Here is a 24,043-nt window from a genome sequence, read left to right on the forward strand (position 1 = left end):
TTTCTTAAACCATGTGTTCATATTATGTTGCCTACAGAAGTCGATAGGCATTTGGTCTCGTGCGTTTCTTCTACCTAGTCTAAATGGTCCCATCACTTTATTCGCAGCTTCTTCTTCTACTAGGCTGTTGAAGTCTCCCATTATTATGGCGTTGACCTTATCCATTCCCTCCTAATGTAATATGTCACTAATCTCATCATATAATCTGCTTCATTGTCATCTTGATTGTTGGCATATACACTTGTAATATTACAATATCTATCGAAATTGTATTATTACAATACAGGTTTTGCACTTAGTTTTACAAACATCAAGCGGTCACTGCAGCATTCCACTTCGACAATTAAATACGATATTTCAACGAACAAAAGTCGCAGCACGTCGTACAGGTAAGAAGAATATCCACCCTCTTTTACCGCAGAGATCTGAAAAAAATCTGATAAATACTACTCGGTGGACTTAATGTTTGTGCAAAATTTCGATCTTCTAGGTGCAAAAGTAAGCCCGCCCCCCAAAAACAATATTTTGTCGCTCTGGACCCCCGTGTGCTAACGCAGAGATCTGAAAAAATTCTGATACATACTACTCGGTGGACTGAATGTTTGTGCGAAATTTCAATCTTTTAGGTGCAAGAGTAAGCCCGCCAAAAAATAATGAAAATAGGCCTAACAAACGAAAAAATATTTTTTAAAGTTATGACGTCATCACCTCCTATGTCTCGACGCAGGAAGGCGTGAAGCCATATGTAACGTGTTCTACAGTGCTTCTAGACTTGAAAGTAATACGAACGAAAAAGCTCAAATAGGAGAGTTATAACGCAAAGTACCATCATAAAACACCCGTATGGTACAAATTGTACCATAAGATCTTAAAAGGTGGAGTCTACGATTAAAAGAATGGAATTCCCTTTTACCCGATTTCCATTGTTCCAACAAATTTTTAGCTGGTCATAGCGTCGAAAGAAACCATTTCTACACCCAGATTGGTCTATATATATATATATATATATATATATATATATATATATATATATATATATATATATATATATATATATATATATATATATATATATATATATATATATTGTTTTATCTTGATGCATGGAATCGCCTCCAAACGTTGCTAGTGTTCTTTATGAACATCCTGTATATACATAGCCGTATTTAACATTTTTGCCCGGGTTCGATTCCCGGTGGGGATACTCGGTTGAAAAAGTGTAGAATCTGTTTTAGGTCAACCATCCTGAGTGAGATTTTCTTGATTCATACCAGGCAAATTCCGGGACAGTACCTAACACATAGGTCACAGGCAGCTTCCTTCCTTCCCTTTCTTCGGAAGTTCCCCCTCCACTTTCAAACTTCGACTCGAAACCGAAACTAATCATTTGTTTCTAGTTTGTTATTAATTGTTTCGAAGAAAAAAACAGTTTGTTTCGAAAATACTCAAGAGGTATTTACAAACTAATTTTGGGTGTAGCTAACTTTACCCTGGTCTCTCAAATTTCAATTTCGATTCAAAATCCAAGCCAATTGTTTGTCTTTCCTTTGTTGTTGATTATTTTGAAGAAATGTCGTTTGTTTCAAAAATTATAAAAAGATATTTTCACTTACATTGTAAGCCTCATTCCTCCCACACACTTTCAAATTTCAATCCAAAATCGTAGTCAATCATTTGTTTTTCATTTGTTATTGACTTATTTTTCGAAACAAACTATTTTATTTTCAAACCAATCAATAATAAACGAAAAACAACCGACTGACTTAAGTTTTGAATCGAAATTTAAAAATAGAATAAGTAATTTGAAGTTGTAAATCAAATCTAACCTTGTAAATACCTCTTTTTGTTTTTCGATACAAATGACTTTTCTTAAAAACAATCAAAACAAACCATCTTCATCAACTTTATTTCGTAAATAATCCTTGTTTTTCGAAACAAACTACTTTTCTTCAAAATAATCAACAACAAACTCATTTCAAACGATTGATTTTAGTCTTGAATCGAAATTTGTAAATAAAGGGAATTTGGCTACATCCCAGATTTATTTTGTAAATATTTCTTTCTATTTTTTTTCTCTTCAAAACAATCAGTAACAACAGAAGAACAAACGATTAGCTTCGGTTTTGAATCGACATTTGAAAGTGGGGCCAGTTTGAAGTTGCATCACTTATTTTTATTTATTTATTTATTTATTATATTTTTGTAAGCACACTTAAGTTTCTCGAAACAAACTATTTTTTGTTCAAAATAATCATCAACAAACGTATATGACATGACTAATTTCAGTTTTCGATCGAAACTTGTAAGTGGAGGAACAGGGTAAAATTGGCCAAATCCCAACTTGTAAACATCCATTTATGATTTTCGAAACTTTTTTTTTCTTCAAAACGCCCAATAACAAACGAAAAACAAATGATTGGCTTCGGTTTCAAATCAAAATTTGAAATTGGGGCCAGTGTGAAGTCGCTCCTCAACCTTATTTTGTAAATATATGCTTACGTTTTTAAAACAAACGATTCCTCCTTCAAAACAATCAATAACAAACGAAACAACAAACGATTGATTTTGGTTTCAAGTTGAGTTGATTTTGAGTTTAACGTCCCGTTCAGCAGCGGTATATGAGACGTGGACCTACTGATTAAAGTGGAATCCGAACCACATGAGCTCCCGCTGAGATTTTGGTTTCGAGTCGAAATGTGCTGTAAAAGTGATCATCTCGACTCGAAAAATCTATATTTATCTATTGTCGGGAAAATTCTGTCTCGACTTGTCTCGTGCGCATCCCTAGTCGAAATTTGAAAGTGGAGGGGGGCGCAGTGTGAAGCTGGCCCTTCCAACGCTAATTTGTATATATCTTTATGTTCTTTATGTTTTTCGAAACAAACTATTTTTTTCTTCAAAACAATCAATAACAAACAAATCACAAACTATTAATTTTGGTTCTGAGTCGGAATTTGAAAGTGGGAGAGCCAACTTCAGAGATGTAAGGTGATAAGCTTAGAAAACTAGGTAATTCTGTATATTACTCAACAAGGGAAAAACTTTAAAATTACCATCAAATAATACCGAGTCAACAATGAAAAAAAAAAAGAAATAATGAATATTAATTAACTAAAATGTTAATTATCTCTTTCTAACCAAACAGGTTCTTGTTCTTTACAAATGTTAAAATCCCGAGTCATATTTATATGCATATGCATAATAAATTTCTGAAATTACCTGAATATGAAAAAGAAAACGTTCCGAGAAAACTAGCCATCCCAGACCATACTTAAATAGGTCCTGATATACAGAGTGACTCGAAAAATGTATACAATGTTTAATTGTGAATAGCTCTGAAACGAATTTCACGAAAACATCTTACTTTTGGTAGTATTACAGTTTAATGTTTTATTATTACATTGCAATGCGTGATAAACTATAGCCTGTGCGAAAATTAATATCAATATACTGGCGAGGCTGCCGAATTGCTACACGAACTACGGACTGCAACATGCCAAGTTTGATATCTGCACAGGAATTTGATGGCTGCTCGTAGGTCATGCCATATACGAGGCTTTTATCCATAAACGACATTCTTCACAGTCCTTCAATGTGACAAGACCAAAGCACATACATCTTTACGACCTGTCAAAAACTTGAGAGAATTTGGCTGGGAAATTTTAAAGCATCCACCGTATAGCCTGAACCTGGCATCTCCAGACTATCATGTATTTCATCTTTGTAGAACTCCATGAATGATGTTAAGTGAGTTTCAAAAGAGGCCTCTGAAAACTACGTGTAACAATTATCTCACCAGAAACCACAGACATTCTACAACAACGGGATTATGGTGTTGTCGGAAAATTGGCAGATCATTGAACTCAGTATATAATTTCATAATATTATTTCCAAATAACAATAAATGCATTCTTAATTTTGACCTCATAGGCTCAATACTTTTCAGACACCCTGTCTCATATCATTCTCTCTCTCTCTCTCTCTCTCTCTCTCTCTATATATATATATATATATATATATATATATAAAATCACTAGTTCCTATTTCAGTAATGAAATCGCATATAGTTTGGAAGTCTACTGTACTTTCACAATGTGAAAAGGAACTCGCTATTTGGTTATTAACGAAGTTCCAGATATAACTAATGAGGCCCTGTGGCACTTCATGTTTCCTTGAAATGTTGAAATGAAATGAAATGAAATCTTTGAGTTTTATGTCCCACGATTATGCCGGTTAGGCTAAAGGAGACGGTGATGATGAATAATGAATGAAAATGGTGGAATGAAGAAAGTGGGAGGAAACGGGAGAACCCCGAGGAAACCCACGCACACGGTGTTTGTCCACCACAAAGTTCATTTGGCGGGGGCTACGATCGAACCCGGGACCCCAAGCACCAGAGGTGAACGCTCTACCACTGAGCTCTACGCAGGTATCGAAAACTACTGTAGTAACCTGTCCTGCTTTCTTATTTTCTTCTATATTTGATACCGACCGCTTCGCCCCACTCATCATTGCTTTTCGTGCTGCCATGAATCAAGTTGACGGAAATAATTGAGATTGGCACGGCAACTTCGATGTACGGCGTAGCAGAGTGACTTTAAGTGATTGGATACTACGGGATAGAGGGCAACGGGAAACTACTTGATTTTTTTTTGGTAACAGCAGAAAGAGAACATAATATGATACTGGAACAATTATATACCCTCACCGCAAACAACCTATGCCAGAACAATGCATACAGATATCATATTGGTGACAGGTCAAACAAGTCACAACTAGAGAATGAATGCTAAATTGAGAACTTGGAACTGGGGAATATTAGCGAAATATTGGGAACTAAAATTGCTTGGCGAAATATTGGGAAATAAAATTGGCATGAGGAACTAAAATTGCTTGAGGCTGTTAGCTCCTGTGCTGTTAGTGTGAAATAAAAATAGATTATTTTTTTTTAATTTGTCACCACTAGACCTACGACAACGACTGGTTTCCTCATTGATGTAGTATAATTGTGGATAACCATTTGGAAGGGTCGAAACCAATTATGTATCTCGATCACGTGATCATGCACTACTGCTTTGAAATTATAATCTAAAAAATTCATTGTTTTGATTTGAGTTTATTAGAGTCCCTTTCAACAGCGAGGTTATATGGTACGTGGATTTACAGCTTAACATGGGATCCGAACCACATAAGCTCTCGCCGGGGAATAGAAAATTTAGAAATTAATCATCAAAAATAATTGAATACATTCTTTTAAAATAGATGTTACATTTCAGACTCTAAAATAAAATAAGACAGCTGGTTATCACCTCAAGGAATGAATTAAGAAAATGCATTGATGGCAAAGAAACTAATGAAATGTGCAGTTTTACGTCCCATGATTATCTCCTGTAGGCTAACGGAGAAGGATAATGAAGAAAAATGAATGATTATGAAACCATTGGTGGAATGAGAATGTTGGAGGGAAAAGAATCTCAAGAAAAACCACGTACACACTTGTCCACCACAAACTCACATGGCCTGGAATCGAACCAGAGATTCTCGCACTAAAGGTGAGTGCTATACCACTGAGCCACCATGTCCTCCAGCAATACTAATAAATATCATTATATTATACATGATGTAATAGTCAGCATCACAGAAGGGTAACCACTTTTGTAGTGTATAGTTTAACTCACATAACTTCGAAGAGAATTGATCGTTTAATTTTGTTGTAATTTAGTTGATTTGTAACATCGTTTGTCGATACCGAGACTATATCAAAGGTGAACTCTTCCACTGAGAATCAAATCCGAGTCTCTCCCATTGACGACATGCGTATTAACCATACAGTATAGCCACAAAGAAGACCTTATTGTAATTTGGAGGATACATACCTTCTTAAGTTACTAAAATTGTTCTCTTCATTTCGAAGATATTGACAAAGAAAATTTCATACATGGTTACCAATTTTTAGTTGTGATAGCACATAGCACTTGTCAACTCCCATTAATTAAGTAGAAATACTGGATAGTAAATGCACCGAAGATCATTATCAATGTTAACTAACTAACTAACTAACTCTATGGCCTATGGAACCCGGAGGTTCAGTGCCGCGTTCACAAAAGCTCTCCACTGACTTCTATCTTTAGCTAATTGTATCCAGTTTCTACTTTGTATTCCTATTTCTGCGAGATCCATCTTAATATTATCCTCCCATCTGCGCCTAGGTCTTCCTAATGGTCGTTTTCCTATGGGTCTACCAGTCAAGACTTTGAAAGCAATTCTACTTTCTTCCATTCTAGCTACATGACCTGCCCACCTAAGCCTCCTAGACTTGACGACTCTAACAATGTTGGGTAAACCGTATAAACTATGTAGTTCCTCGTTATGAAGCTTCCGCCATTCCCCATTCTCATTCCTCTTGGGTCCGAATATTCTTCTCAGGATCTTGTTCTCAAATACTTTCAGTCTATGTTCTTCCCTCAGAGTAAGCGACCATGTTTCGCAACCATACAGAACAACAGGCATGATTATCGTTTTATATATTTTAAGCTTCAAATTCCTCGACAGAATTCGCGACGACAAGAGATTTTGAACCGAGTAGTAACATGAATTCCCTGCTTTTAGTCGACATTTAATTTCTTCGTGAATATGATTTTCGTCTGTTAATATTGATCCTAAATATTTGAAAGTATCCACTTTATCAAAAGCGTTATTTAATATTTTAACGCCTCCACAATTTGCCGTATTATGGTCCCGACGCACTTCCACGTATTTAGTTTTCTCTGCATTTACTTCTAAACCCATGTCCCTGCAAGCGTTTAATAAGATCTCTGCATTTATTTCTACTGTTCTCCTATCCTCCCCTATTAAATTTACATCATCAGCATATGCCATAACCTCATTATCAATGTTTCATCTCTGAAATGAAACGAAATCGTTAATGTCCCGTGGTTTTGATCTTTAGACTAAATGAGAAGAAAGATTAATGAAACTGAATCATGATGGAACAAGTGGTGAAACGCGATTGTGAGAAAACCGGAAGAATTCAGAAATACCTAGGTAATAATAAAAATAATACCGGGCATGATGTACACCACATGGCCTGAGATGAAACCTTTCAAACCGGAAATGAGAATTCCTACCACAAAGTCAATTTGGACGTCTTTCCAGTAAGCACGACGCGCACGTATCGCCTTCCCGTATTTCTATCGCTTCGTATTATTACACTCCTGTATCTTTTTCCTTTAAAGATTTTTAATTTTATATTACTACTTTTCATAATGATGTTTATACTGACAATAATAGTAGTGACTGCTACAGCTTTTGTGGAAGAAAGTGAAAGGAAGTCTTTAAGTTTTACGTCCCACGTTTATGCCGGTTAGGTAAAGGAGACGGTGATGATGAGAAATGAAGGAAATGGTGGAATGAAGAAATGTAAGAAAACTCCAGCACACGGTGTTTGTCAACCACAAATTTCGCGAGCTAGGATCGAACCAAGGACCCTATACACCACAGGTGAACGCTCTACCACTCAGGCACCGCGGCCCCAGCTTTTGTGGAAGAGTGTACAGTCTTGTTACGACACAGACACCCAACTTCATTGTAAAAGTTCCTTATTTACATCATAATTTAGCAGTTCGTTTGTTTATTGAAGTTTAGAGCCCCTTTTCAGCACCACAAATATGAGGGACAAGGCACAACAGTTTAAAGTAGAATCCGATGGTTCAACGTCCTTCTAAGGATAGGAACGGTGAACGAACCCGGAACCCCGTGGACCAAAGCAAAGGCGCGTGCTCTAGCTGCTAGCCCGGCGAGGAAGACAAGCGGTTCTGTTGCAAGCATGAATTGAGGGAGATAAGAAAAGATTTGATGCTTATTTTCTGCAATTCTTCTTAGGACAAGAAATATATAGGCTTATATAAATAATCCATTCATGATCATAATCATCTCCCTTGCCCTGGCGCACAGTTGTGGAATAACTCTCTCTCTCTCTCTCTTACACACACACACATTCACATGTGAGAGAGAGACCGAGTGAGTCCCACAACTACGCGCGAAGGCTAAGAGAGGCGGATGATAGGGGTAGAATAAAGAAAGTGAAAGAAAACGGAGAAAATTCTTGTACACGGTGCTTGTCTACCATAAAGTTCACTTGGAGCCGGCTGGGATCGAACCAGGGACCCCACACACTGAGTTACCGCAGACGGAATGTACAATTCCTTCATAAACTCATACTTCACGTTTCATATCACTCGAACTCTCTGATTCCCATTGGGTAGAGGAGTGTGATGATAAAGAAAAGTTAACAAGTTTAGGATCAAACATGGAATCCTTCATATTATTCGATTAACCACTACCCTTCATATTATTCGATTAACCACTGCTTTAAGTTACATTGTCATTACCAATGACTTGAGGTCATTGGTCATTTACCATATTTTATAGTTATTTTCTTATAAGCTAAATTTGTTATACTATTCTTCAATGCTGAAACAGCTTTGGAAAAATGTTAAAGATCGGTGAGTGATCGTCATTTCTGAGAAATTCGTAGGCTTTGCCTTGAGTTATTATTGAGAGATGCTGCAAAAACATCAGTTGCAATGGTTACAATCGAATCCAGGACAAATTACGAGGCGAACACGCTGCCACTTAGCTCTATGTAGAAACGCAACGTTACACTCTTAGGAACTAAAGAGTTTCTCGTCTTCAAATTACATTAGAAAATAATATAGGTATTCCCTCCTCCCTTTTTTTAAAGATCCTTCTCCAACAATTTACACAATAAGTCATTACGATGTTCAACAAAACGAGTTACGTTGCGTAGTTTTAAAAGGCCGTCGACAGTTTAGAGAGTATGTTTAAAGGGATACACTGACAGCTGTAGCCAAGTAACGCGAGCCGACAGTAGGTGGGAAGTGACGTGTCCAAGAAGGGGTGGGCGTCTGTGTCGTCATAACAGCCAAGCCGATAAAGCAAGAAATGTGGTTTATGAATAGGGAGGGAGACATCCGGTTTTAAGGTAGCTACCTTCTGTATACCGAAAGCTAAAGAATGAAACGTGCAAAAATAACGTATTGTATATGAGAGTCCCATATAGTTTACTTATTAAAGTATTGAAAAAAAAAGTTTGATATTGAATTTCTTCCCTTTTCTCTGTCAGCAATGTCTGCTGAGATTCAGTTCTGTATGTAACGACTATTAACTTTCTTTATATAACTCTGATTCTAAATTATCGCGTGGTAGCAATATACTGAACACATGTAGCAGGAAACAGGGATGCCAACTTGCTCTATCGACCGACAGACGAGAACCAACAGCAGGTCAGAGAGGAGTTCGAAAAAAGAGCACTGAGGCGTGGTCCAAAGACACAGGCTATAAAGTATAACTGCAAAAGAACAAAAAAATATAAAGACAATTATTTGTTTTGATGATCTTACCGAAGAAATTTCCCCCTTCCATCATGTTAGTAAGTGCACCATCAATGGCTCTTAGTTCTTGCGGGAAAAGGGGTGCCTTCTTGAGGAACCTAAAGTCATAGGAGATAAGATGGTAGCACACACTTTGACACTGCACACAGCCCGCACGACTTGAAAACCCAAACACAAGAGACCACTAAAACCAGAAGGATCGCCCAACAACAGTCTGGATGGTGATCTGCTAACTAGCGTGGTGAAAGTCTGCTGGCGACACACGGCACGACTCCATCATGGCCGAGACCAGCAAAAGCCAGCCAACGCGGCAATCAATATACTACTAGCAGCAGAACAGCACTGCGCTTGAGACCAGAACAGACAAAGCAAGCGCCTGGTTGTAGACAGCAGCGGGCTCGTTCCAATTTTATCTCACATTCAGCACTAGTAGCGCCCCTTACCTGGTCACTCTGAAGGCCTTCTACTTCCTCCCCTGTTATCTTTACCACTGATATAAGAAGCAAATAGCCGTTTATACCTTGACGATGGCTGCTACAGGCCATCCACCATTTTCCATCCGCCACTATTGATTGTCTTCACGACCACTCCACTCATTGATTTACCAACGGATTTACCACCAGTGAGTGGAGTGCCCTTTACCTCCCTCCCAAACAAACAAATCTGATTCCTGAAACACGATACTCCCAGACAATATAAACGGTCATAAAAGCTATTCATAGATTCTTCCAAAAAGCAACAGTGGTGGCATTCGTTATTCATTTGCAGATCTTACATTATCATGGATTTATAACTGCTTACTTTATTTTGTTCCTCACATTTCTTTGAGAACTCACTTAAAAAGAACTCACTCAACATCACAGGTTTATTTGAATCAAGATGTGGAAATAAGCTGCATCCCTATAGCCAGTGTTTAATTTAAAAAATCATTTTAGATTTAATAAAAAGCAGAAGAGAGAAAGAGAAAAAAGAACAGAAAAAAGTGGATTAAACGGGTGATCAAAAATTTTCAGACTAACATGTGAGTTTTACATAACCAGTTTTTTGGTTTCAAACACTGGTATTGACCATTTCCTCTTAGATTTCTCAATTTATATGCTAAAACCAATCAGAAAAATAGTTTTATCCCTATTTATAAAACGAAACAAAAATGTTTCGTACTTCGAATCTAAATTATAACTGTGAAATAATTTTATAGGAAGAGTAACTAAGAATTGAAAATTCAGTTTTTAAAATAGTAGTTTTCTCCTTCGACTTAAGTTTTAATAAGTTAAGTGTAGTATCACTAATTAAACACACTGTTTCAATTTCGTACGCTGTGTAGAAGCTTAAGCATTTATACATAGTCTGTATTCAATAAGATAAACAAATATAATAAATATTCTTCTGCTCATACAATTAGGCACTCTTGTGTGAGTAAAACTGCTCAAGAAAAGTTTCAAACACGCCAGTTGAAACCAACAAATCATTTATCGCAATTTCTTTTCCAACTACCCTACAGACATTTTTAATTGAATATAGAAACGAATGTTGATCATTTCCCTAGCTAGCTGTGATCCTAACTTGTAGCTTTTTTTCTTTCTTTCTTCAACTAATTGAATGAGCTAACAACACTCGTATATGTATTACCAGCAAGATCAAGTAACTTCAAATTTTATGCATATAGATAGTCGAAAAGTAAACGATGGAATATTTGGATTTTAAGTATATTTTTGTTAAGCTCATCTTAGAAAAAAATAAAAATACTATATAAATATAACCAGTTTAACATTATTCTTGATGAGACAATTCTAAAGCATTGATATAAGCTAATGTCAACACAGTACAGTACCTTGATCAGAGACCATGGCTAATTCTTTCCCTATTTGTTTCTCTTGCAAAATAGCTCACATCAAAACAGCCTAACACTCAAGCCAAACCCTATAAAGAAAACAAAAATATACTGTTAACGTTAAAAATTGAAATTAACCCTTTAATTGGCAAGCATCGATAGCATTACCATTAAAATATTTAGTTTGTTTTTATGGTTGAGCCAAGTCTTCCTGATCATGATTTCGTAATTTTTAAAGTATTTTTGTACTTTGGTTACAAAATACAGGTTGTTTATTTCAAAGCAACATTGCCATAAAATAGGTCTTATGTGCAGCTACTGAGCAGCATTTCCTTATTATGGTAAAATATCATAAGAATACTCTCAATAATTAGCAGCAGTTTCGTTGAAGTATTTTCCTACAGAGCAAGAAACCACAAATTAAAAAATAAAATAATAAAAAAAGAACTTTTGCGGAACGTAGGAGATAAAGCTTCTACAATACTAAATTTGACTGTCCCCTGTTGACGAAGATTAGAAGTACTTAAAGAAGCGACCCGCAAATCATGTATATGGATATTGTATGAAAGCAATAATACCAATTAAATGATCACTGAAGTTATAATTCGTGCGGATAACACAATAGAATGCGATGTTGCTTGAGAGCAAGTGTCAAATAAAGGGTTAAACAAATTTTACAACACAATTAGATGCTTGATGGATACTCGAAATATATTTTCTAGATCTAATAAAATAATTTTACCGTGTTTCTCACGGCATGTTTCGCACTTCTTACATTCTCAAACAAAAAAAGATGAACCCTCCTAAGATTTTGCATAATTGAAAAGAGGTTTCCGTCCAATCCTAGTTTTTGGTTTTTACACAATGATAATTTGCTGTTTATGAATAATTTACTTTGAACCACAATTCCATACAAGTGGGAGAAATAAATATTGTGTTTCATCACCCCAAATCTGTCATATTTCACTTGAATATTGAACAAGACCATCTAACAGAACTTTCCACTTTAAAAAGGAAGAATTTGTTTATGGTCAACTCCGCTTTGATCTATTTATAGTATGATAACAAATAATCTTCAGTCAATAATTAAATATGGAAATTAAGGCAGTAGCTTTGTTTATGTGCTACTAAGAATACACCAGGACGCGTAAGGCCCGTATTCATACAGATGATGACGTGCCTGAAGTTGGCCCCCCCACCTCTCTCAAATTACACCAAACATTGCACATCGTTAGTGCATCGTTAGTGCACGTTAGTGCACTCAGAACTAACGTTAGTGCTATCAGCGTTTACGAGATATTGAAGATTTTTGGTGGGGGGCCAACTTCATATGAAGTTAGCCCCCCCACCCATCTTTATGCAGACAGATTTTCACAAAACTTAGCGCATCGTTAGTGCATCGTTAGTGCACTTAAACACACTAAGCACTACCGTTAGTGCTATCATATTTTGGGATTTATTCAAGATTTTCGGTGGGGGGGCCAACTTCAGAAATATCAAATTCTATACAAATAAAGGTAGAAACATGGGGTCAACGGCAATCGTTAGTGCATCGTTAGTGCACCTAAACGCACTAAGCACTAACGTTAGTGCTACCATATTTTGGGATTTATTCAAGATTTTTGGTGGGGGGGCCAACTTCAGAAATATCAAATTCTATACAAATTGAGGTAGAAACATGGGGTCAACGGCAATCGTTAGTGCATCGTTAGTGCACCTAAACGCAATAAGCACTAACGTTAGTGCTACCATATTTTGGGATTTATTCAAGATTTTTGGTGGGGGGGCCAACTTCAGAAATATCAAATTCTATACAAATAGAGGTAGAAACATGGGGTCAATGGCAATCGTTAGTGCATCGTTAGTGCACCTAAACGCAATACGCACTAACGTTAGTGCTACCATATTTTGGAATTTATTCAAGATTTTTGGTGGGGGGGCCAACTTCAGAAATATCAAATTCTATACAAATAAAGGTCGAAACATAGAGTTAACGGCAATCATTAGTGCATCGTTAGTGCACTTAAACGCAATAAGCACTAACGTTAGTGCTACCATATTTTGGGACTTATTCAAGATTTTTGGTGGGGTGGCCAACTTCAGAAATATCAAATTCTATACAAAGAGAGGTAGAAACACGAGGTTAATGGCAATCGTTAGTGCATCGTTAGTGCACCTAAACGCAATAAGCACTAACGTTAGTGCTACCATATTTTGGAATTTATTCAAGATTTTTGGTGGAGTGGGCAACTTCAATAATATCAAATTCTATACAAATAGAGATAGTAACATAGGATTAACGGCAATCGTTAGTGCATCGTTAGTGCACTTAAACGCACTAAGCACTAACGTTAGTGCTACCATATTTTGGGATTTATTCATAAGTTTTGGTGGAGGGACTAACCTCAGAAATATGAAATTCTATACAAATAGAGGTAGAAATATAGAGTTAACGGCAATCGTTAGTGCATCTTTAGTGCACTTAAACGCACTAAGGACTAATGTCAGTTCTACAATATTTTGAGATTTATTCAAGATTTTTGGTGGGGGAACTTCAGAAATATCAAATTCCATACAATTGATGTAAAAATATGGGGTTAACGGCAATCGTTAGTGCTTCGTTAGTGCACTTAAACGCACTAAGCACTAACGTTAGTGCTACCATATTTTGGAATTTATTCAAGATTTTTGGTGGGGAGCCAACTTCAGAAATATCAAATTTTATTGAAAGTGTCAGTATTTTCAGCAAGCACTAACGAACGCACCAATTACTTTGTTAGTGCTTGAAGTGGGCGCAAATTCACGCTGAACACCAATAATATTTTACTTGTAGCACCTACACTAATTAAGCACTAACGTTAGTGGTTGGTGCACGATGAAGCACTAACGATGCACTGAGGATTGTACTAGAAGTGATCATTAGTGATTTTTAATTTGGCAGAAATTTGACACAGTGAAAAACTTCCCTTAAATTTCTTATGTGAGTTTCCTGAGATGTAACTGGTCATAACTATACTAATAGTGAAGCACTAACGAAACTGAACGTATTTTTAGAACCACATACGATGCACTAATAAACTGCTTTAATTTTTCCTTATTGGTTGAAGTGGGGGCGCCAAGTTCATGGTTTCCAAAGGGTTTTTTACTTGTAGGACCTACATTAATGAAGAACTAACGTTAGGTGTTAGTGCACTATGAAGCACTAACGATTTCAGTAGAAGAAGTGATTAGTGCTTTTGATTTTGGCGGAAATTTGACGCAATGAATTTCTTATGAGATTTTTGTGTCATATAATTGGCCATATCTACATCGATAGTTAAGCATTAACGGAACTATGGGTGTTTTGCAGAAGCGCTAACGATACATTAACGAATGGACTTATTTTTCGTTAGTGCTTGAAGTGAGAACCAAATTCACGCTGGCCCGCAAAGGTTTTTTACTTGTAGCACCTACACTAATGAAGCACTAAAGTTAGGTGTTGGTGTACTAGGAAACACTAATGTTACAAGTAAAGAAAATTTTCGAAATTAGCGTGAACTTAGCCCCTACTACAAGCACAAACGAAAAAATTAGTTTTATTCGTTAGTGCATTGTTAGTACCTTTAGAAAAAAGTTACAAGTAGTTTTGTTAGTGTTTCACACTTAGTGTGGATATGGCCAATCACACAAAACTCCGATAAAAAACAAATGAGGAATTATTCATTGTATCAAATTCCCATCGCATTCAAAAGCACTAATTACCTCTGTTAGTGCATCATAAGTGCTTCTTAGAGCATAAACACCTAACGTTAGTGTTTCATTAGTGTAGGTGTTACAAGTAAAAAAAAACCTTTGGGGAAGTCAGCATGAATTACGCACCCACACTTTAAGCAGGGGCCGCGGTGGCTCAGTGGTAGAGCGTTCACCTCTGGTGCATGGGGTCTCGGGTTCAAACCCTGCTCGCGCCAAGTGAACTTTGTGGTGGACAAACACCGTGTGCGTGGGTTTTCTCGGGGTTCTCCCGTTTCCTCCCACTTTCTTCATTCCACCATTTCATTCATTTCTCATCATCACCGTCTCCTTTAGCCTAACCGGCATAATCGTGGGACGTAAAACTCAAAGATTTCCACACTTTAAGCACTAACGAAAAAAAATAGTGCCATTCGTTAGTGCTTCTATAAAGCACTAACAATTTCATTAGTGCCTCACTATTAGTGTAGTATATGGCCAATTACATATCACGAGACTCAAGAAATTTATGGCAAATTTTTTATTGAATCGTATTTCCGCCAAATTCAAAATCACTAAAGATCTCTTCTGGAGCAATCGTTAGTGCATTGTTAGTGCTTCTTAGTGCATCTACACCTAAGGTTAGTGCTTCATTAGTATAGGTGCTACAATTAAAATACTTTTTGAGGCCAGAGTGACCTTAGCGCCCCCACTTCAAGTACTAACTAAAAACTTAGTGCAATTCGTTAGTGGATTGTTAGTGCTTCTAGAAAACACTAACAGTTTAGTTAGTACTTCACTATTAGTTTAGTTATGGCTAATTACATGTTACCAAACTCACATAATAAATTTATGGGAAATTTTACATTGCATCAAATTTCCGTCAAATGCAAGAGCACTAATGATCTCTTCTAGTACTATAGTTAGTGCTTCTAGAAAATACTAACAGTTTCGTTAGTACTTCAATATTAGGGTAGTTATGGACAATTACATGTCACTAAACTCCCATAAGAAATTTATTGGGAATTTTTAATTGTATCAAATTTCCGTCAAATTCGAAAGCACTAAGGATATCTTCTAGTGCAATTGTTAGTGGTCCTAAGTGCACCAACCTCTAACGTTAGTACTTCATTAGTGTAGGTGTTACAAGTTCAATATCTTTGGAGGGCACGGGAACTTGCCCCAACTTCAAGCACTAACAAAAAATTAATGTCATTCGTTAGTGCTTCTAGAAAGCACTAAAGGTTTGTATGGATTTTGATATTTCTGAAGTTGGCCCGCCCAACAAAAATCTTGAATGAATCCCAAAATATGGTAATGCTAACGTTAATGCTTAGTGCATTTAAATGTACTAACGAAGCACTAACCATTGCTGTTAACCCCATGTTTCTACATCAATTTGTATGGAATTTGATATTTCTAACGCTGACATCTAACCAAAAACCTTGAATAAATCCCAAAATACGGTAGAACTGACATTGGTGCTTACTGCGTTTAAGTGCACTAACGATGCACTAACGATGCACTAACGACTGCCGTTAATCCTATGTTACTATCTCTATTTGTATAGAATTTGATAATATTGAAGTTGCGCACTCCACCAAAAATCTAGAATAAATTCCAAAATATGGTAATGCTAACGATAGTGCTTAGTACGTTTAAGTGCACTAACGATACACTAACGGTTGTCGTTAACCCCATGTTTCTACCTCTATTTGTATAGAATTTCATATTTCTGAAGTTGCCCCCCCCAAAAAAAATATTGAATAAATCCCAAAATATGGTAATGCTAACGTTAGTGCTTAGTGCATTTAAGTGCACTAACGAAGCACTAACGATTGCTGTTAAACCCATGTTTCTACATCAATTTGTATGAAATTTGATATTTCTAACTCTGACATCTAACCAAAAATCTTGAATAAATAACAAAATACGGTAGAACTGACATTAGTGCTTACTGCGTTTAAGTGCACTAACGATGCACTAACGATTGCCGTTAATCCTATGTTACTATCTCTATTTGTATAGAATTTGATATTATTGAGTTGCCCACTCCACCAAAAATATAGAATAAATTCCAAAATATGGTAGCACTAACAATAGTGCTTAGTACGTTTAAGTGCACTAACGATACACTAACGGTTGTCGTTAACCCCATGTTTCTACCTCCATTTGTATAGAATTTCATATTTCTGAAGTTGGCCCCCCAACCAAAAATCTTGAATAAATCCCAAAATATGGTAGCACTAACGTTAGTACTTACTGCGTTTAGGTGCACTAACGATGCACTAACGATTGCCGTTGACCCCATGTTTCTACCTCTATTGGTATAGAATTTGATATTTCTGAAGTTGGCCCCCCCACCAAAAATCTTGAATAAATCCCAAAATATGCTAGCACTAATGTTAGTGCTTATTGCGTTTAGGTGCACTAACGATGCACTAACGATTGCCGTTGACCCCATGTTTCTACCTCAATTTGTATAGAATTTGATATTTCTGAAGTTGGCCCCCCCACCAAAAATCTTGAATAAATCCCAAAATATGCTAGCACTAACGTTAGTGCTTAGTGCGTTTAGGTGCACTAACGATGCACTAACGATTGCCGTTGACCCCATGTTTCTACCTCTATTTGTATAGAATTTGATATTTCTGAAGTTGGCCCCCCCACCAAAAATCTTGAATAAATCACAAAATATGATAGCACAAACGTTAGTGCTTAGTGCGTTTAGGTGCACTAACGATGCACTAACGATTGCCGTTGACCCCATGTTTCTACCTCTATTTGTATAGAATTTGATATTTCTGAAGTTGGCCCCCCCACCAAAAATCTTGAATAAATCCCAAAATATGGTAGCACTAACGTTAGTGCTTAGTGCGTTTAGGTGCACTAACGATGCACTAACGATTGCCGTTGACCCCATGTTTCTACCTCTATTTGTATAGAATTTGATATTTCTGAAGTTGGCCCCCCCACCGAAAATCTTGAATAAATCCCAAAATATGATAGCACTAACGGTAGTGCTTAGTGTGTTTAAGTGCACTAACGATGCACTAACGATGCGCTAAGTTTTGTGAAAATCTGTCTGCATAAAGATGGGTGGGGGGGCTAACTTCATATGAAGTTGGCCCCCCCACCAAAAATCTTCAATATCTCGTAAACGCTGATAGCACTAACGTTAGTTCTGAGTGCACTAATGTGCACTAACGATGCATTAACGATGTGCAATGTTTGGTGTAATTTGGGAGAGGTGGGGGGGCCAACTTCAGGCACGTCAGATGATGCCCAATCAAGATTTAAAACGTTTCTTGAGTAAAATTTAATAAATATCTTAGATAAAATTTTCTTCTTAAGGCAATTCTTATTCATAAATGTGTTTTGAGATTTTATTTATTTACTTATTTATTTACCTAAAACGCGTCTTACTCGAGACTACTATCCTTGACTTAATAGAAAATATTAGACCGTTCATGCTATCAACTTTCCTATTCACTGGTTATAACTATAAATTTGCGAGATTGAAAACTTGTCTAGCGACATATTTATGAACAAGGTCAAAATGTTGTTTTCATTAAGACCTTCTATAAAGGTAACCAAGAAAGTTCTCTCGCTTTTTCACCCACCACCTTCGAACATCGATATGTCACCTAAGACGTAACTGGAAGATCAAAAATAGTCCCCATTAGCATCGACGATCTTCTGCCAACGTTCTGGAAGACTATGGACTCCATCGCAGTAGAACTTGGTGGACCGTGAAGCGAAAAAAAATATCAAGAGCATTTTGCACCTCTACTAGGGATTTGAACTGGCGTCCTCTAAGGTGATTGTTCAAGGAATGGAACAGGTGATAATCGGACGGTGCAATATCCGAAGAGTATGGCGGATGCAATAGTGATTCCCATTCAATGCGTAGAATGGTGTCCCGGGACATCCTAGCCACGTGGAGCTTAGCGTTGTCCTGTAACAGGAGGACCCCTTTGCGATTCGGAAGTGCTGGCTCCAGAGTTTTGAGTTTTTCTTGAACACGGCTCAACTGCTGGTAGCAGTTCCCGATGCACGATGCTGCGAGCAATCCACCAAACACACAGGAGGACCTTCTGGTGCAGTGCTGGTTTGGAACCAATTCATGGTATGCTAATCAATGGTGACAGTGCCGTGGAGCATCGTACAGGACCCACCTATCATCATTTCTTAACACCCTGTTTAGAAATGGCTCCTTCCTCAGACGAGACAGCAAAGAAACACAAGTGTCTGCTCGTGTTGCCTTCTGGCTCGGAGTCTAATCATGTGGGACCCATCGACCCAACTTGCAGTGCTTCCCACGTTGATGGAAGTGCTGCCGAATGGTTTCTCCACCCGCACTCAATTGTAGTCCCAGTTCGTCACATGTCTGGCCACTGTTCGCCTCAATTGCTTCATGAAGATGTTCATTTTGTACATATGTTGGTCTTCCAACACGTGGTGCGTCTTTGAATGTTTCGTCACCCTTCTTAAATTTGTTAAACCACTGCTGTACTGTCCGCGTAGTCACGACACTCTCACCAAAGGCCTGGCACATCTTCCGCCCCGGCCCCCGCCAAGCCCTGCCGTGGCGTTGGACCCCAGTTTGAATTCGTATAGAATACATACCCTTATGATGCTCTGTGTAGGTCCCATGTTCACTCTGTCCTTACTCAAGTTTATGATGTAACTGAACTGTCACAACCAGGTAGTATGTTGGATATACCCACACCAACAACTGACCTTCGCCTCATTTCCATTCACATTCAACTCACGGTGTGAGGGCCAATTGAACACAGACCTCCACAAAAAGCGACAGAACTTTCTTGGTTACCTTTATAACAGAAAATCCTTATGCTAAAATCTTGCCTGAGGAATAGGATTTAGATTTCTGGGCTTCCAGTATCTATGGCCATGTAACCCCGTGACGTATGAGGGAAGACGTGCCTCGGTGACCACGCTGTGCGAGGAAAGGGAAGGGAAAATGGATTGTGAAAGGAAGGAAGCAGCCTGGGACCTGTACGTTAAGTACCATCCCGGCGTTTGCCTGGTGTGAATGAGGAAAAGCCAAGAAAACCTCACTCAGGATGGCTGGCCTGAAAAAGCTTTTACACTTTTCCGACCGCGTGTCCCCACTGATAATCGAACCCAGGACCTCTCGTCTCAAAGGCGAGAGCGTTAGTGATTGCGCTACGCAAGGTTGCCTGAATGGAATTATGAGACAACAATTCTAGTCTCAAGAGAAGATCTTGAGGTACCGTACATTTTCATTAAGGCACATCTATGAATACAGCTGTAAGTCTTGTTCGAAATTATTGAACACCTTTATTTAACTTCCTTTCATAAATCTTGTGCATTGAACCATTGGAGGAATTGTATCAAACACGAAGTTTATTTATCTAGTTCTTGTCTTTCTAGGAAACCTACGTGAATAAAAATCGGAAATAATAATAATAATAATAATAATAATAATAATAATAATAATAATAATAATAATAATAATAATAATAATAATAATAATAATAATAATAATAGTTGGAAATAAAAATCTGCTTCACTTGTTTATTTTTTATTTTATGAATTTACCAAGGATCTTATAAAATAGAGGATCTGCCCTTACAACAAAATCTTGAAGCCATACGTCACAGTTTCGCCACCCCTACTCTACCCACTCCGCCCAATAGGATCGCAATGTTATAGGCCAACAATCATGGCGAAAACGAAAGTAGCCAATCAGACGATGGCAAAAACGAGAGTAGCCAATCAGACGTGCCGATGCTCGATTGTTTTTTTGGCTTCACCGATTTAATAGGATGAAGATACATATGGGCAGATTCTCTATTTATAACATCCTTGGAATTTACGAACCAAAAGTCTGCATACCATCATATTTCACAAACTTGTATAGCACGTCAAGGACTAGCATCATGCCAAATTTGATTCAGATCGAATGAGTTTGGTTGAAGATTTTGTGGGAAGGAAAGTACGAGTATAGTCGAATTATTTTTATAGTTGATAGTAACATCTAAAATTAATTTCAGAATTATTTCCACTGTTACAATTTGGATTTTACCTGTAATATAAATAACTACTTAATTAGACAGGACTCTGTCTTGGTCTTGATATTTGAACAGTATTAAAAAAATTGGAAGAAACAGACTATTGTAGACATTGGCATTAATAAACTCAAATATCCTCATACATAAGTACAATTTCCAAACACAATACCGGGAAGTATTTCAAGAAAGCAATAGAAATAGGTTTTTCCAGAAGAAACACTTGTAGCATGTGGCTTGGCGCACGATATTCAAGCAGTAAACAGATGGCCTACAAGATAACATACGCTGTTAAATCTACAAAGTATAATGGAAAGGTGTGTGTGTTTGTGTATTTACATGTCTACATGTGCTTTATAACCACAGCAAAAGAATACCAAATGACAATAACAGCGTTTTGGTTATGAAGCAATCAACATTCACTCGAGCTATTTACCTCTCATCCTTAGTTCTTTTACAAAGGGCTTTTCAATAGGGATATCATGTATTGCATATTATTTTAACTTTCGTTTATTTGTTTCATTTGGTTACCTGCCTTCAAAGTTGGCGAAAGTTGCTCTTAACAGATCTCGTGCTAGAACTTCTGATTTCGAGATATATTGATTTTAAAAATTCCAGGATCAACAACCGGTTTCCTTAGGGATAGGACTGTGGGCTTGGAACTGTTTCCATTAAGAAAACCAGTTGAGAATGCTCCAAGAACACTGCCAGAATGAAGTTAAAAAGAATTAATTTTCTTATTAACGTCTACAGGCTTTGTACCAATTGTTCTATGTACTTTATTATTGTAACTTCCTTCAGTACTATTTTTTCCCCACATATTTTGTTTACGAGTTTTGTTAGAACATTCTACGATATGTTGTTTTACAAAGCCACATGCTCAAAATGGAGGGCTCAAAATTGAAAAATTCGCAAAATATCATCTCTCTATGACTTACGGTTCCCGAGATAAGGCTCCTTAAATCTCCCGAAATACGATTTTTTTGGCCAATATCTGGGGAACGGTGGTTAGTTGGCCAGTGGCCACCGGTTACTATTTGGCACCAAAATGTTCACCATCCTCTTAGGTATTGATCAACACCAATATAATCTCTCTATGACTTACTGTTCCAGAGATATGGCTCCTTAATTCCCGAAATGGAACTTCTTTGGCCAATATCTCGGGAACGGTAAGAGTGAAGCGAAAAGTTACATTCTTCTTTTGAGATAGTTTTTGATGCTCTATCGAATGGAGGGATCAAAATTGTAAAATTTGCAAATAACAGACACACACACACACAGAGAGAGAGAGAGAGAGAGAGAGAGAGAGAAGACAGTAACGAACTTTTTAAGTTTCTTGAAAATAATAGCAAGGATAAAATTTAGAAGGTGAAAACTAAGGGGGGGGGGGGCAGAATACAGACTGTGGTAGGCATATCATGAGATTACTATAAACTTCCAAAAATATATAAATAATAGCTTAAATTACTTTTTGTCACTAAAATCTGGGAGGACCTAGGTCCCCAGCCCCGGGCAAGATCCGCCACTGCATAAAAGTTATATTTTAAGAAGCAGATCACACTATCAAGTGTTTATAGATAGCAGAATTATTCACAAAGCATTAACATTTCATGATACAAGTAATTACAAAAGTATTAGATTTCAAATTTCAGTTTTAAAAGAATAATATACATGACTACCAAATATTCCCACGTGTTACTGCGGGCAATATAGACGTTCTTCCTTCTGCACCTTGTACACAGAATTCGTTTCAAGACAAAGTCTCGCATGAAATTCGAACGAATACTATGTTTAACTCAGTGAACCCATTCCCCACCTCTCTTTCCTCTTTTTTCCAGATCAAACATCTACAAACGCTGAAACACACGTTTAATTATTTTAAATGAAAAGTCTAAATTCCAAATTTCAAATCCCTAATTTTAAGGGATTCCAAGATATGACCATCTTACTATAGTAATTGCAATCCACGCCCCTTTTTCCCACCTTTTTCCTTCTCCTCTATGGGACAAACATCTAAAAACGCTGAAACATATGTCTGAATATTTTAAATAAAAAGTTTAAGTAACAAATTTTATGTTTCTTACCTTAAGAAATTCCGAGATATGGATATCTTTTTATAATAATGATAATCCTTCCCCTTTTTCTTCCCACCCTATTTTCTTCCTTTCAAATATAAAAAACGGCGAAACATGAGTAATTTAAATGAGCAGTCCAAATACCAAATTTCATGTTTAACTTTAAGGGATTCCGAGATATGAATATCGTATTATAATAATTGAAGAGTCCAGGGGAAGAAACTGATAAGTCCAAAAATCGGTATTTTTTGTTTTCGATACAGTGTTGTTCTATGAAAACGGACGTTTCTGTTGATTTAATGACGAGGGGAACACTATGATAAATCCGAAAATATTTACGAGTAAAGAAAACCCATCCTGGGGAAGAATATGTTAAGTCCGCGACCTTCTGGGGAAAACGCTGTTAAGTCCAGGTTATTGTTGTGTTGTATATACAACTATCAGCATTGATATCGGCCATTTAAGAAATTACTTGTTCACAGTATCCGTTCAGAAACGTGCTCTAGTTACGTGAAGTTTACAATAAAACGTGGGTTTCTTTAGTTGTTGTGGCCAGTGGTAATGATCAACAAAGCATGGATAATTCCCTGAGTGAAGAAGAATCTGCTCCACCTTCAACATCTAAGAAAAAACTTTCATATGGAAGAATTCGAGATGTAATGCAAAACTCAGACGACAGAGCCATGAGACTGGCCCAGAGTGCACCTACAAACGACGTTTTGAGATGGTTAATGAGGTAGGAAAACAAGAAATCATTAGACGAATGAACGAAATGGTGTCAAACGATGAAATTAACATATACCTGTCAGGCCTAATTGTAATAGTACCTGTGCAGAGACGTAGGCCTAGGAAAAACGAGAGTGATGCGCCTTATTGTGAGGCATCATATTCATACCGACTGCGGGTGGTACAAGAAGGATAGACAGAGGAGGTCACTGTTTGTATTGATCGCGGAAAAGT

The 24,043-nt window shown here is 37.2% G+C and overlaps 1 protein-coding gene across 3 annotated transcripts in view; it reads right to left on the minus strand.

The window, feature by feature from the left end:
* LOC145685135 (uncharacterized) overlaps nt 1-24,043 on the minus strand; it is a 263,787-nt gene that overhangs the window by 133,300 nt on the left and 106,444 nt on the right. Inside the window, exon 3 of one of the 3 annotated variants that reach the window (XM_081757490.1) lies at nt 11,245-11,333. The exons of 1 other annotated variant lie outside the window; for it this stretch is intronic. The gene's annotated coding sequence lies outside the window, so the exon portion shown is untranslated. Of the gene's footprint in view, nt 1-9,422; nt 9,826-11,244; nt 11,334-24,043 lie in introns of those variants that run through there. One more of the 3 variants, XM_081757488.1, reaches the window with a different exon arrangement.

The sequence above is a fragment of the Thermobia domestica genome, chromosome 1 (assembly GCF_964235325.1).
Source record: "Thermobia domestica chromosome 1, izTheDome1.hap1.1, whole genome shotgun sequence".
Taxonomy (NCBI): Eukaryota; Metazoa; Arthropoda; class Insecta; order Zygentoma; family Lepismatidae; genus Thermobia; species Thermobia domestica.